General features: G+C 32.3%; 1 protein-coding gene and 1 long non-coding RNA gene across 2 annotated transcripts in view; one reads left to right on the top strand and one right to left on the bottom strand.

The window, feature by feature from the left end:
• Positions 1 to 13,302, top strand: part of LOC139489361 (uncharacterized) — a 183,488-nt gene that overhangs the window by 40,240 nt on the left and 129,946 nt on the right. The window lies entirely within an intron of this gene.
• LOC139490436 (uncharacterized) lies at positions 11,617 to 12,170 on the bottom strand. The gene is made up of 2 exons (XR_011656328.1): positions 11,957 to 12,170; positions 11,617 to 11,661 (listed from the first exon to the last, which is right to left on the bottom strand). It is a non-coding gene; the product is annotated as an uncharacterized lncRNA (long non-coding RNA).

The following is a 13,302-nucleotide window of genomic DNA, read 5'->3' as shown; positions in this document are numbered from 1 at the left end:
ATTTTTTCCTTTGTCGTGAAATTCTATCTGGGTAGTTAACTTATTGAATAGTTGTTAGAAAAAACTTATCCTTTAAAAATACTATGAAATAATAACAGTGTATTTGAAATAAAGCGAAATTGTTAAATTTTTTTATTATAATGGGAAATAATTTCACAAATTATCCTTGAAAAAAAATCCTGAAATATTCAAGTCAATATCATCCTTTTAAAAAGAAAATTATCATGAAACATAGGGAAGAAAACCAGAAAAAATTTCAAAGATCGTAATTGTGAAAATAATATCATGATTAAATACGATTAGTGAAATACATGTAAAAGTGAGTCGTTTTCAGATCTCAGTACAAATATAAATTTAAAAGTAAGGTAGAAATATAGTTGCATTTCTACTGTTAACAGTAATAGAAGAATTTGATTATGATGATATTTTTAACTATATAAATAGTTTTGTCTGGGGACAGAGATGTAGTTGTTGATTATATGGAAATCAGATAAATCATAGCATAACAATATATTGGAACAAAAGCATGTTTAACAGCTGGATAGTTTTTACCTGTGAAATGTTATCTGTCTTATTAAATCAAGTTGTAAGTCATCTTTTTATATAAATGAATATATAAAAAATAAGATTCAAGGAAAAATTTCACTATAAAATAGGTTCAGAAATATATTATATTAATATCTTTAAAATATAAATTGCTCATAATTACCTCCCTTTGATAAATTATGCAAATTTGGTCTACCTTTGTGAAACATTTCATAATTATAGGCAGGTATATATTGATTGTGAGTAACTTACATAGTAGTTAATGGGACTCTATTTCACACGGTTCTGTGAAATATAGTACGGCAAATATATACCGGTACATACCATCCGCATAACACAGATAGATTTTAACTCCTCTGGAAAAAATCAACCTGTGAAATACCATGCCTAGAAAATAATTACCGGGACACATTATCCTCAGGATAAAATATCACAGAGGAAGAAATAAACCGTTACAATTGCACATCACGTGTTATTCCGTAAGCAGTTGTAATGCTTAATACAACTTTTTATTCATGATAACACGTGCTCCAACAATAAAGTGCACAGGTGAATTAAATAATAAAATATATAAAATGCGTGTTTTCGTGATCATAGCTAAAAAATGTAATTATAAGTATTGAATGCTTCTTTTTGTAACTTTATAGGGTTGTAAAAGCGTTGACCGTGTGTACATTTTTAGAATGAAGCGTTTCCGCGCGTCATACAAAATGTACTTCGGTCAACGCTTTTACACCCCAATAAATTTACAAAAAGAAGCATTCAATTCTTAATTGATGTTTTACATTCTGTACCTGCACTTTTGAAACGATATTAAAAATTTCTTTTTCACTAACGTTCAGAAACACACCATTGGTAAGAAAAACACATATACCTTGCAAAAACTTGAAAAGAAGTTCTTTGGTTTCAACAGAGATTTAAATTCATGTGCATTATACGTTCCCTCCACAAATTTCAATCTATTTTGAAAATGATTATAGCTTATCAGAAAATAAGATCAGTACTTTTGCAATACAAGGAAAATACTTTTAATGGGGACACGAATGCAAGGACCGAAAAATGTCATGATTTTATTACAGGAGATTCTTATCAAATAAATATTTTTAATTCTGTAAATTTAATACCAGATTAATAAGCAGTGGACACTGTAATTACTGACAATTGTTAATATTATACTTTTTGAGCTTACTGTCTGAATTTTGGAGATCCTGAACCCATATTAGAAGTTTTTGATAACAACGAAACTATTATTTTTACTGAGACCTGTCCTGTATACCCTGGGGGATAAACAGTGTATATATTGAAAACTGTTCATTAAACATTGAATGAAAGTGGACTTTGGACTATAGTAAAATCAACTGTTTTATAGTAAATTTGACCTATTCACTTATAAGAACAACCAATCATATCAAAAGAATGTCGATGAGCGATACGTCGAGGTGGATTAAAGAAAGCCGAAGAATAGTTGACGCTTCCAATGATGTAAATCTGAACTCCGGCACATTGCTTAACATGATTTTGGAAATAGTTACGGGTATCGACTCTACAATGAGACGAATGGAAACAAGTATGGAGAAGCGCCTTGATGATTTGAAACAAGATTTCTTAACGGTGTCATCTAGGGTTAGAACATTAGAAAACCAGGCGAGCGATGTCAACAAAAAGCTGCCAGACTGCGAGACTAGCTGCCAAGGTGTTAGCAATCTTTTCGATCAGGTATCTGGACAAGTAAAAACCAACAGACGTAATATAAACAATCATGATACGAGAATTAAGAAACTCGAAGACAACACCATCGTCCGACCGGGTGTTCCACCAGTCATCAATTCAAAGGAAATTGAGTCCTTAAAGGCAGCCATTCTTGACTTGCAATGCAGGTCAATGAAAAACAATCTGATCTTTACGGGATTGCATAGAGTTCCGAGTGAAGATACGGAAGAGCTTTTGCGATCTTTTCTATACGATGAGCTGAGGATCGACTACAAGATCGAATTCGGTAATGTCCATCGATTCAGAACAAAGGGGGACAACAGAAGAGCACCAATAGTTGCAAGATTCCTATATCACCGTGATCTGGAATATGTTTTAGCAAATGCTACCAGACTAAAAGGTAGACCATATGGAATACGGGAACAATTTCCTCATGAAATTGAACAAAAGCGGAAGGAACTGTATCCGGTGTTAAAACAGGCCAAACAGCAAAATAGACAAGCCTCTCTTGTGCGTGATAGGCTATACATAGACAATCAGCTCTACATTCCTGACACGGTATTAGAGGACACTAGAACGGAGCATACTGGCTCTTCATCAGCAAACCATGACACGAGCCCAAAAGGGTCTTATTCTAGTGATACCCCTCCTAGCAAAAGACAGCGACAGGGACCGTCTCCTCGCCCACCGCACACAGATGATTCACCAAATTCTGGCAGATAGGGGAATGGTGCAAGAGGACAACCTCAAAAGAAATTGAAAAGTTATGAAACTGTGAATAAGAAATATACAATTAACAATGATAGTTTAAATATTTGTTTCTTAAATGTTTGTGGACTTAAGAAAAGGTTATTGTCTCCTGATTTCATTGACATTTTGCTTGAACATGATATCTGTATTTTTGTTGAAACGATGTTAACTGATTTAGATAATTTAAACTTACCAGACGATTATATTTATGTCACAAAAAATAGAAAAAAATTTAAAAAAGCATCAGGTGGAATAGTTGTTATTTATAGAAAGAGTTTAGAAAAAGAGATGAATTTCTATAATACTGAGAGTCAATTTGTTTTATGGTTTCAAATTTCGAAATCAATTTTGTCACTTAATTCAAATGTAATTTTTGGTTGTGTTTATGTACCACCTGAAAATTCTAAGTATTCTTCTATAGAAGCTTTTGAAGAATTGGAAAATGAATTGAATATCCTAACAAACACTGAAAATTGTTATGTTGCCCTAGTTGGCGATTTTAACTAAAAAAAACTGGGTCTTTACCCGATTATATTATACCTGATGAGTCAGTTGTTAGTATGTTTGATTTAGATTGTGATGCTGATATATTAGATTATTTGTATGATTATGAGAATCTGACTCGAAACAAAATCACCTTACAAAGAGTGTCTCAGTGTATAGGTAGACCTAATAAGTATGGTCATAGACTGTTAGAGTTGTGCAGAAAAAAATAATTTATATATTGCGAATTCAAGAGTTGGATCAGATAAAGATATTGGGGAGAAAACATGTAACGATTCAAGTGTTGTTGATTATTTAATTATTTCATCAATGCTCTTCCCTTTGATTTTTTATTTTGAAATTGCTGACTTTATACCGTTATATTCTGATTGTCATTCTTTTATAAATTTTAGACTTCAGGCCACATTTAGTAAATCAGATTCAAATGTTATCAACAATAGAAATGATAAAACTTTTGTCAGGTGGAAAAGTGAACAGAAATCTGAATACGTTGATCGAATTCACAATGATCCCGAAGGTATTTTGACCACTGTTATGAATAAACTGGACGAATTGTCCGTAAATAATGATGCAACTCAAAATGATATAAACAATATAGTTTTAGATATCAGCAAAAATTTTAAAGATGCGGCGGCAGAAACGTTTGGGAATATAAATAAACATAAACATTTTTACAAACATGAAAATTCAAAACCTTGGTTTAATAGAAAATGCTCGATGAGTAGAAAAAAATTTCATAAAGCTCGAAAGAGATATAGTTTTTTGAAAAATGCTGAAAACAGAAATAAAATGAGACAAGCTAGCCTAGTAAAGAACATAAAATAACATTAAATAAAGCTTTTACAAACTATCAACAGAGGGCTGCTGATGAGTTGCGTAACATTTCTAAAAAGGATACAAAAGCTCTATGGAAAATCCTTAATAATCTAAATGATAGTAAAAAAAAAGATAACAATGACGATATATCTCTAAAAGCATTGTATGATCATTTTAAAATACTAAATGAATCTGTTGAGACAGAAAATGATTTCGAACAAGATTTGGAACTTGATACTCTATCAGACGATGTTGAGTTATTTTTAAACAGTCCAGTAACTGAAGATGAAATTAAAAAAGTTGTTTCAAATTTAAAAAATGGCAAATCTTCAGGTAGTGATGAAATTTTAAATGAGTATATAAAGAATACAATTGACGATTTAATGCCAATTTACGTTAAGCTATTCAATTTGATCTTAGATACTGGAATTGTCCCAGACAGTTGGTCTAATGGAATCATGATTACTATATTTAAAAATAAAGGATCAAGATCTGATCCCGAAATGTACAGGGAATCACTTTGAATTCATGCTTTAGTAAAACTTTTTCTGCTATGTTGAATTACAGGTTAAATAATTATGCAGATCACGTAGACCTGATTTCAAAGTCCCAAGCAGGTTTTCGTAGAGGATTCTCTACTGTTGATAATATATTTGTATTGTATTCTTTAATTACTATATATTTTTCATTTAGTAAGAAGCTATTTTGCACTTTTATAGACTTTAAAAGCGCTTTTGACACTGTATGGAGGTCAGGATTGTGGCAACAAATGCAAAATTCAAACATTAAAGGTAAACTATTTAATGTGATCTATAATATGTATCAAAATATAAAAACATGTGTCAAGAAAGGAAATTAATTTTCTGAATTTTTTATATCTCATATAGGAGTTAAACAAGGTGAAAATCTATCACCTTTTTTATTTTCTTTGTTTCTAAATGATTTAGAAAGTTATTTTGTGGAAAATAATATAGAAAGTCTAGATAATATTTCAAAGCTGTGCTTGGAATCATTAGAAATGTATGTTAAATTGTTTATTATACTGTACGCAGATGATACTGCGCTATTGTCTGAAAGTGCAGAAGGATTACAAAAAACCCTCGTATGTTTTGAAAAATATAGTAAAAAATGGAAACTTAAGATTAACACAAGCAAAACCAAAGCAGTGATTTTTAGTAAAAGGAAAGTAAAAAGAAATCAGAATTTTATGATATATGGTGAAAAAATTGAAATAGTTGATTCCTACTGCTACCTTGGTGTACTTTTCAATTACAACGGTAGCTTTTGTACTGCACGAAAAAAACTTCTTGATCAGGCACAGAAAAGTCTTTGTATGCTCTATACCGAAAAAGAAAAAAAATATATGTATTCCCGTCGATTTGCAGCTAAAACTTTTTGACTCATTGGTTAGTCCTGTTTTATTATATGCTTCAGAGGTATGGGGATTTGAAAATAAAGAAAGCATTGAAAAAATACACCTTCAATTTTGCAAAAACATTTTGAAATTAAGAAGCAGTACACCAAATTATATGGTGTATGGGGAACTCGGAAGATTCCCTTTGGAAACCATTGTTAAACGTAGAATGGTGTTGTTTTGGAATAACTTATTATCGGAAAATAACAAGTTATCTTCCATTATGTATAAATTAATGCTCAAATTACATTTTCAAAACACCACAAAATTTAAATGGATTACGTACGTTAAATCCATATTTGACGAAAATGGAATAAGTTTTATTTGGCAAAATCAACTTCCATTGGATAAACTGGGTTTAAAGAACATTATTTCACAAAAACTGAATGTCCAATTCATCCAACATTGGTTTTCACAAATGAATAACTCTTCAAGAGGTGCATTTTATTCATTTTATAAAGAGGAATTTCGTTTGGAAACCTATTTGATAAAGTTGAAGCTGTGTGACAGGATTTATATGGCAAAACTCAGATGTTCAAATTTAAAAATTCCTGTAGAAACGGGAAGATGGTCCGGAATTCCCAAAAATGCACGAATCTGTCATCTCTGTTGAAATGGAATAGGAGATGAATTTCATTATCTTTTTAAATGTCAAAAACAAGAAATAAAACTGCTTAGAAATAAATATATACATGTACCACAATATTATACTGCAAATCCAACGGAGTACAAATTGAAACAGCTTTTAACATTTTGTCATGTAGAACTTTACAAAAACTTAGCAATATTTTTAAAAATTCTTACACGATACTTGTGATTTATGTTAGTCTGTTTTGAGTTGAATGTTATGGTAGTTTGTAAATTGACATTTTGCTATATTTTACCATGTATGTAGCATTATTATGTTTAGTGTGAATGTAAAAACATGTGTATACGTGTATATATGATGTCCTCTTGTACACCTATGTGTCTGAGGTTTATTAATAAAGTATTGTCTATTGTCTATTGTCTAGAAACAATCAAGACAATGTTACAAATGTACAAGGTAAATCCTTATTAGAATTATGTATTGCCTCAAGGTTACGCATATTAAATGGCAGATTTATAGGGGACAGCCTAGGCTCCTATACTTATAGGTCAATAAATGGATACAGTGCAGTAAATTATGCATAAGTAATCGAAAGTCTGCTGTACCCAGTGAAATACTTGAAAACTAATGATTTATGATTTTACTTACTTGTCAGATCAAGATTTGAAAAGATATAAATGGACTGAAAATTCACAAAACTTGCAACCAAATAAAAGCTCTTACGTCAGAGCATATTAAAACTGATATTAAAATTTTGCATTAAATGAGTATGAGGACAATAAAAAAGGGGTTCATGGTGCAACAGAAGATTTTACTAATACTTTTTAAAATATTGAGATATTTGAGATACTTGTAAAATATTAAAATGATTTAAAAGTAAGAGAAAAAAATATAGACAGGTATGGTCAGACAATTGTGTCAATGAGACAAAAAGAGAAATAAACTTGGTTGGAAATAAACTTAAAACATGTCTATATAATCAATTTAAAAAAACACAACACAAGACAGAGAGAAGATTTTAACTCGTTGACATAGTTTTTGAAAAGAAACCGTTAGTTTATTGGGTAATTCTTTTAGGAATGTAAATCAAAATAAATGTTGGTAATGAAGTACCGGAAGTTTTAAAAGACGACGAAATAATTATGAAGCATATTCAGAACCAAGGAAAACCCACGTTTGATAATATATAATGGAAAGAGGAAATAGAAAAACAATTTTTTAATATTGAAAAGAACATTACATCTAATAGAGAAACATATGCTCCAATAAAATACTTTGAAATAAATAGTATTAGTCCCAGGTTAGGGGGAGGGTTGGGATCCCGCTAACATGTTTAACCCCGCCACATTATTTATGTATGTGGCTGTCCCAAGTCAGGAATCTGTAATTCAGTGGTTGTCGTTTGTTTATGTGTTACATATTTGTTTTTCGTTCATTTTTTTACATAAATAAGGCCGTTAGTTTTCTCGTTTGAATTGTTTTACATCGTCTTATCGGGGCCTATTATAGCTGACTATGCGGTATGGGCTTTGCTCATTGTTGAAGGCCGTACGGGGACCTATAGTTGTTAATGTCTGTGTCATTTTGGTCTTTTGTGGATAGTTGTCTCATTGGCAATCATACCACATCTTCTTTTTTATATTAAAGAAGAAAAAAGCTCCTGGTCTAGATACCATGCATTATTAATGAAATAGTAAAAGTTATTAAAAATTTATCTACGAACAGTATTGTTAAACTGTTTAACCTTATTTTGAGCACAGGTATTAAACCCAACAATATAGAACTACTCATATTAAATATTTTTGCATAAATCAGGAGAAAAAGATCATCCTACTAATTATAGGGGAATATCTCTGATAAGTTGCTTACCAAATTTGTTTAATGCTGTATTCAAAGAAAGATGTATTAAACTGTTGGAAAATACTACCAATAATACCCAATGTGGCCTTAGGAAAACACAGAACACTCTGATAGTATATTTGTGTTTAAGTCTTTAATAAACAAATACTTGCAAAAAAAATATAGAATATGAAATTGAGAATGGAAATGGGGAATGTGTCAAAGAGACAACAACCCGACCAAATAAAAAACAACAGCAGAGGGTCACCAACAGGTCTTCAATGTAGCGAGAAATTCCCGCACCCGGAGGCGTCCTTCAGCTGGCCCCTCAACAAATATATACTAGTCCAGTGACAATGAACGCCATACTAATTTCCAAATTGTACACAAGAAACTAAAATTAAAATAATACAAGACTAACAAAGGCCAGAGGCTCCTGACTTTCAAAAATGCGGCGGGGTTAAACATGTTTGTGAGATCTAGGCCTGCTTTGTAGAGTTAATAAAGGCTTTTGATTCTGTCTGGGGAAAAGTCCTACTTTATAAACTGAATAATGCAGGAGCAGGGACACACACATTTAATATTATTAAAGGACACTCAGAGTAAACAAAATCTAGTTTTAGACACCAAAAGTAGCTTTCGGAATATTTTGAGGTCACACATGGGGTCATAAAAGGGGATTCATTGAGTCTTATTTTATTTTATCTATTTATAAATGATTCAGATGCAGAGTTTTCAAATTAAAGAAGCTGTTCATTATATATTTTGAAAGAGGTAAACATGAAAGTTTCCGTTCGTGAGGGAAAGAAAAAAAAACCCAACCTCTTATTTGTTAAAAAAAACCTGTCTAACAAAACTTTTAAATGTCTACAAAAATATATTCGAACAAAAATTTAAAAAACAATTAATACAAAAGTGTATTGTATTTATATTTTTAGTTTGAAGCAAATTTTAGAAATGGAAAATTACTTAAACTGTGAGTCTTTTGAAAAGAGAAGTAACATTACAAATTTAGATTTAGCGACCATAATTTAATGTTAGAAAAAAAGAATTTAAAAATACCAAAAGAAAAAAAAATACTATGCACAGCCTGTAATACATTTATGTGTCAGACTTTATGTCCTGGCAGGCAAGAAAATGAGAAAATTAAATACCCTCTGTCCATACACCACGAAAGAAGTAGAACACTAAGGGTCCTTTTTTTTTAAACAGGCATAAGAACTGAGATCAGGGAACTCCTGATTTATTCTTATACATATAAATATATATGTTAACGCCTAAAAAAGTGTACACAACAACACCAAAAACAAAAAAAAGGTAACTATAAATGTAATTATCTATAAATATTTCGGATAACAGATATCCTTCCTCAGTAAGATTCTGATGTTAAATGAATCATCTTTCAGTCTTCTTAGACTAAACTATAACAAACAATCTTGAAATTTATACAATAAAAAAGTCAAACCGAACATCAGTTAAGACGCTTGAACTATTCTAAAGATTTGTTAAACATGTCAGACATAGGTTATATGGCTTATTACAGAAGAGAGTTCACATATATGCTTTAAATAAAAATAATAATGTGCGATATGAACCAGCACAATTCGAAAGCTTTAACGGTAACGACAGTTATGATGGTACAAGCACGATTACGTCAATAAAATGTCTTGAAGGCTGTCTAATGTTTTTGTACTTTTGAGAAATTGCAAGTACTCGTCTGTGAGCCTGCGATAATTAGTACAGGCTTGTACAATTTTATCTTGTGCTGTTAACAATTGCTGGAGGTCGTTAGGAGGCTTGGTCGTTTCTAATAATCTAGATTCCAGGTTTGACCATAGGGCCTCTAAGTCGTTATAGAACTTGTCGCGTTTTTCTATACACATGGAAAAAAGTATTGCAACACCAAATTGAAATTGAAATTAAAAAAACACTTTTCATTTTTTTGGGATATAATTTGGTAAAATAGAGCTAGTTAAACATTATTTAAGTATCACCTGAGTTTAATAAAAAAATATCGACTCGATAATTTTTTATCTGCACATGCAGCTACTGTACCCGTAAACAGCAAAACAGTTGTTTTTATCCTCATTGTTTTCAACCCTTTAAATAACCAAATTTTTAAAGTTATGTGATTGACATCTTATAATGGGTCATGGACAACTCTTAACTGCAGCAAGATGGTAGATTATCAGCATAAGGGAAGCAGGGATGTCGCTGTAAAAACTGCACGTATTTTTGGTCATCACCATTTCTCTATAAGTCGTTTTGAGAATAAATCAGACAATAAATGCTGTTAAAGACATTCCGAGATAATGAAGACCCCCTATACCATTTGCTAAGGAAAATCAAGCATAATGAAGGTTGGTCAGAAGGAAACCCATTGCATACAAGACAATCCTAAAAAGAGAGTGGTGGCCATACAGGAGCCTTTTAACAAGAACTGTTCGAGATCGACTCATCGCTACTGGTTATCGTGCGATAAGACCATTTCGGAGACCTTTGCTAACGAACAGACACACAGTTTTCCGTATCCAATGTAGTGCAGAGCTCGCCAAAGTTGGAAATTAGCATCGTGGAGGAAGATCCAATGTTCAAATGGAATTCGGTTCATCTTCCTTGGCACGATCGTAGCCCGGATTTCAACCATATCGAGCATATTTTGGACACTATTGGGCGGAAAGTGCGCCAAAGGACACCCCAGTTCAAACACATCATGAAATAAACAATGTCCGTCATCAGAAATGGTTGCTGCTACCTTAGCAACAAATTATCCGGTTATCCGTTTGAATGGTGGCTGCGCACAAAGTACTAATTCTTCGGTGTATAACGATCAACCATGATATGAACAGTCATCTAAGGATTAATTTTGAAATGTCTGACATTGTAAAGTTCGACTACAGTAAAAGTTGTAAAATGCATTTTTTTGCACAAAAAACACTCCATTTTGGTATTAAAATTGTGGTTATATAAATCATTTTTTGTTCGTTTCAATGCCAATGTTATCATAAACTATGTTTCAATAATATTATACACATATTTTATTATATTTCATCCAAAAAAAGAGGCTGATTTTTCAAGTTTTAAAAAATCAAGGTGTTGCAATACTTTTTTCCATGTGTATATAAAGGCTCCCTGTCCCCTTTCGGTAAGTTCACGCACTCGCCTAGTCTCGACGCTTTCATCTAAATTTGTTGTTTTAGACGGATTTTGTAGAAGTTCTAGATCTGGGACATTTCCCTCTGGGGGTTAAACCTCTTCTTGCTGTTCCGCGTGACTGGGATCCATGATGTAAATCAGCAATGTTTGTTCAACGTTGTTGGTTTGCTGACTGTCGTGGAGTGGCGTTCGTTGTCCAAGAAAAACAACAGGCAAGTTGTAGCTTTTTCACTGTACTGGCCTGACCAGTGAGTGTAACCAAGACGACTGGGTTTAAGTAAAGATAAAACAATCAGGAGCTGACTTTTATTTCACTACCAATCCAAATGGTGAAAAACTGAAAATACAAATATAAATACAATTTTACAATGTGTTCAATGATAATTAAAGTCCATTAAAAATACGGATAAACAGTTCGTAGATATATAAAGCTGTTAAAGTTCTTTATAATTATGAATAGATGAATATTCTTGCACACGTCGGGTTCTGTCTTGAATTAAATCGTGTAATCGCAGATACGAACAGTTTGAACGGTAAAATGTTCATAGTTTCTTTATAACATAGGGAAATATATTAAAACAGTTCATCGCTAATGTAAAGACATAATTTGTAATGTTTTAAAGGTAACTCACGCTGTGGTTAGCCACGAATTGTTCTTTTGGACAACGTGTCCGCTGAATGTTCTTTGCAGTTGTGCACACGACTCGCTGAGCAGTTTACGTCATTAGAAGAGAGGGGAAAGTAACGCGGATTCCTACACTGTCCTGTATAAAACTCCTAAAACTGGCGCACATAAAGCGATGTACGCGATGAAACGTTAACAATATAAAATGATGATCACATGAAGAATAAATGGTGAATTAGTTCCAGAACAGACCTGAACGATCTAAATTTATAAATATTTCAAATTGACAGAGTAGAGTAGTTACAACAGAGTCTGCCTATTTAAACATCGAAAACAAACGGCCGTTAAAATATAATAATAAGTTTTGACTAAGGTTAACTAGTTGAACGTGGCTTGGTACTTTGACAGCCCTCAAAAAGTAAGCAATTTAAATAGGTATATTCAACAAATTTATTTCATAGTTACCTTTTTTTGGTTTTTGGTGTTGTGTACACTTTTTTAGGCGTTTATATAATTTATTTATTGTGTACATGTATAGTTACTCGTAACGATCCAGCGCCCTCGTGGGGAAAATCGTTGACTTTTATTAGACATGTTACGAAAAGGTATATTCTCGACGCTGAGGTTGACAAATTAGACTTTAAATTTGGGGACGGTGTCAAAACAAGACGTACAGGATTTAAACAGGTAAAATTTAAATCCTGTACGTCTTGGTTAATTCAAATAACATTTATCTAGAACATCATTATACGTGTATGTAACATCTTATACGACAATTGTTTTTGTGATATCATTGCTGGCTAAACTCTGGCATAAGACATAAAAGGTGTACGCGCGTAGGAGTGGGAGGTCTAGAAAAAGGGGGACTGATGGTTATACAACATCATTCAATTCTAGATTGATAATCATATATTATACATAGTAAGCACGTTACATTTTAGGATTTGTTTTGGCTAAGTTACTCACTCTGCCTTTTCTCAACTCAAAACTCCCGTCCTGCCTTTTTCAAATTTAATCCTAGTCCCCTCCATCACCCTGCAAACAACCACCTGGTACCTCCGTAGGGTAGTGATAGGTACCCATCCAACAGATTTAATATAAAAAAAAACAAAAACATATTTGTTTTAGAGAAACTCCTAGCAGGAAAGACCCATCGGTCATCGGTGTCACTTTTTTCATATTCTCATTTTCTTATGAAACGGTTAGCGATTTTCCACAAATGTTTCAGGAATTAATGAAATACAAAATATCTGCATAAGGTGGTTTTAAGATGTAAATGCAAACTTAATAGTTTAACACTAGTCATTTGGGGGCCCTTTATAGCTTGTTGTTCGGTGCGAGCCAAGTCTCCGT

Source organism: Mytilus edulis, chromosome 9, assembly GCF_963676685.1.
Source record: "Mytilus edulis chromosome 9, xbMytEdul2.2, whole genome shotgun sequence".
Lineage (NCBI taxonomy): Eukaryota > Metazoa > Mollusca > Bivalvia > Mytilida > Mytilidae > Mytilus > Mytilus edulis.
The sequence above is the reverse complement of the archived record's forward strand: the minus strand, read 5'-3'. Positions and strand labels throughout refer to the sequence as shown.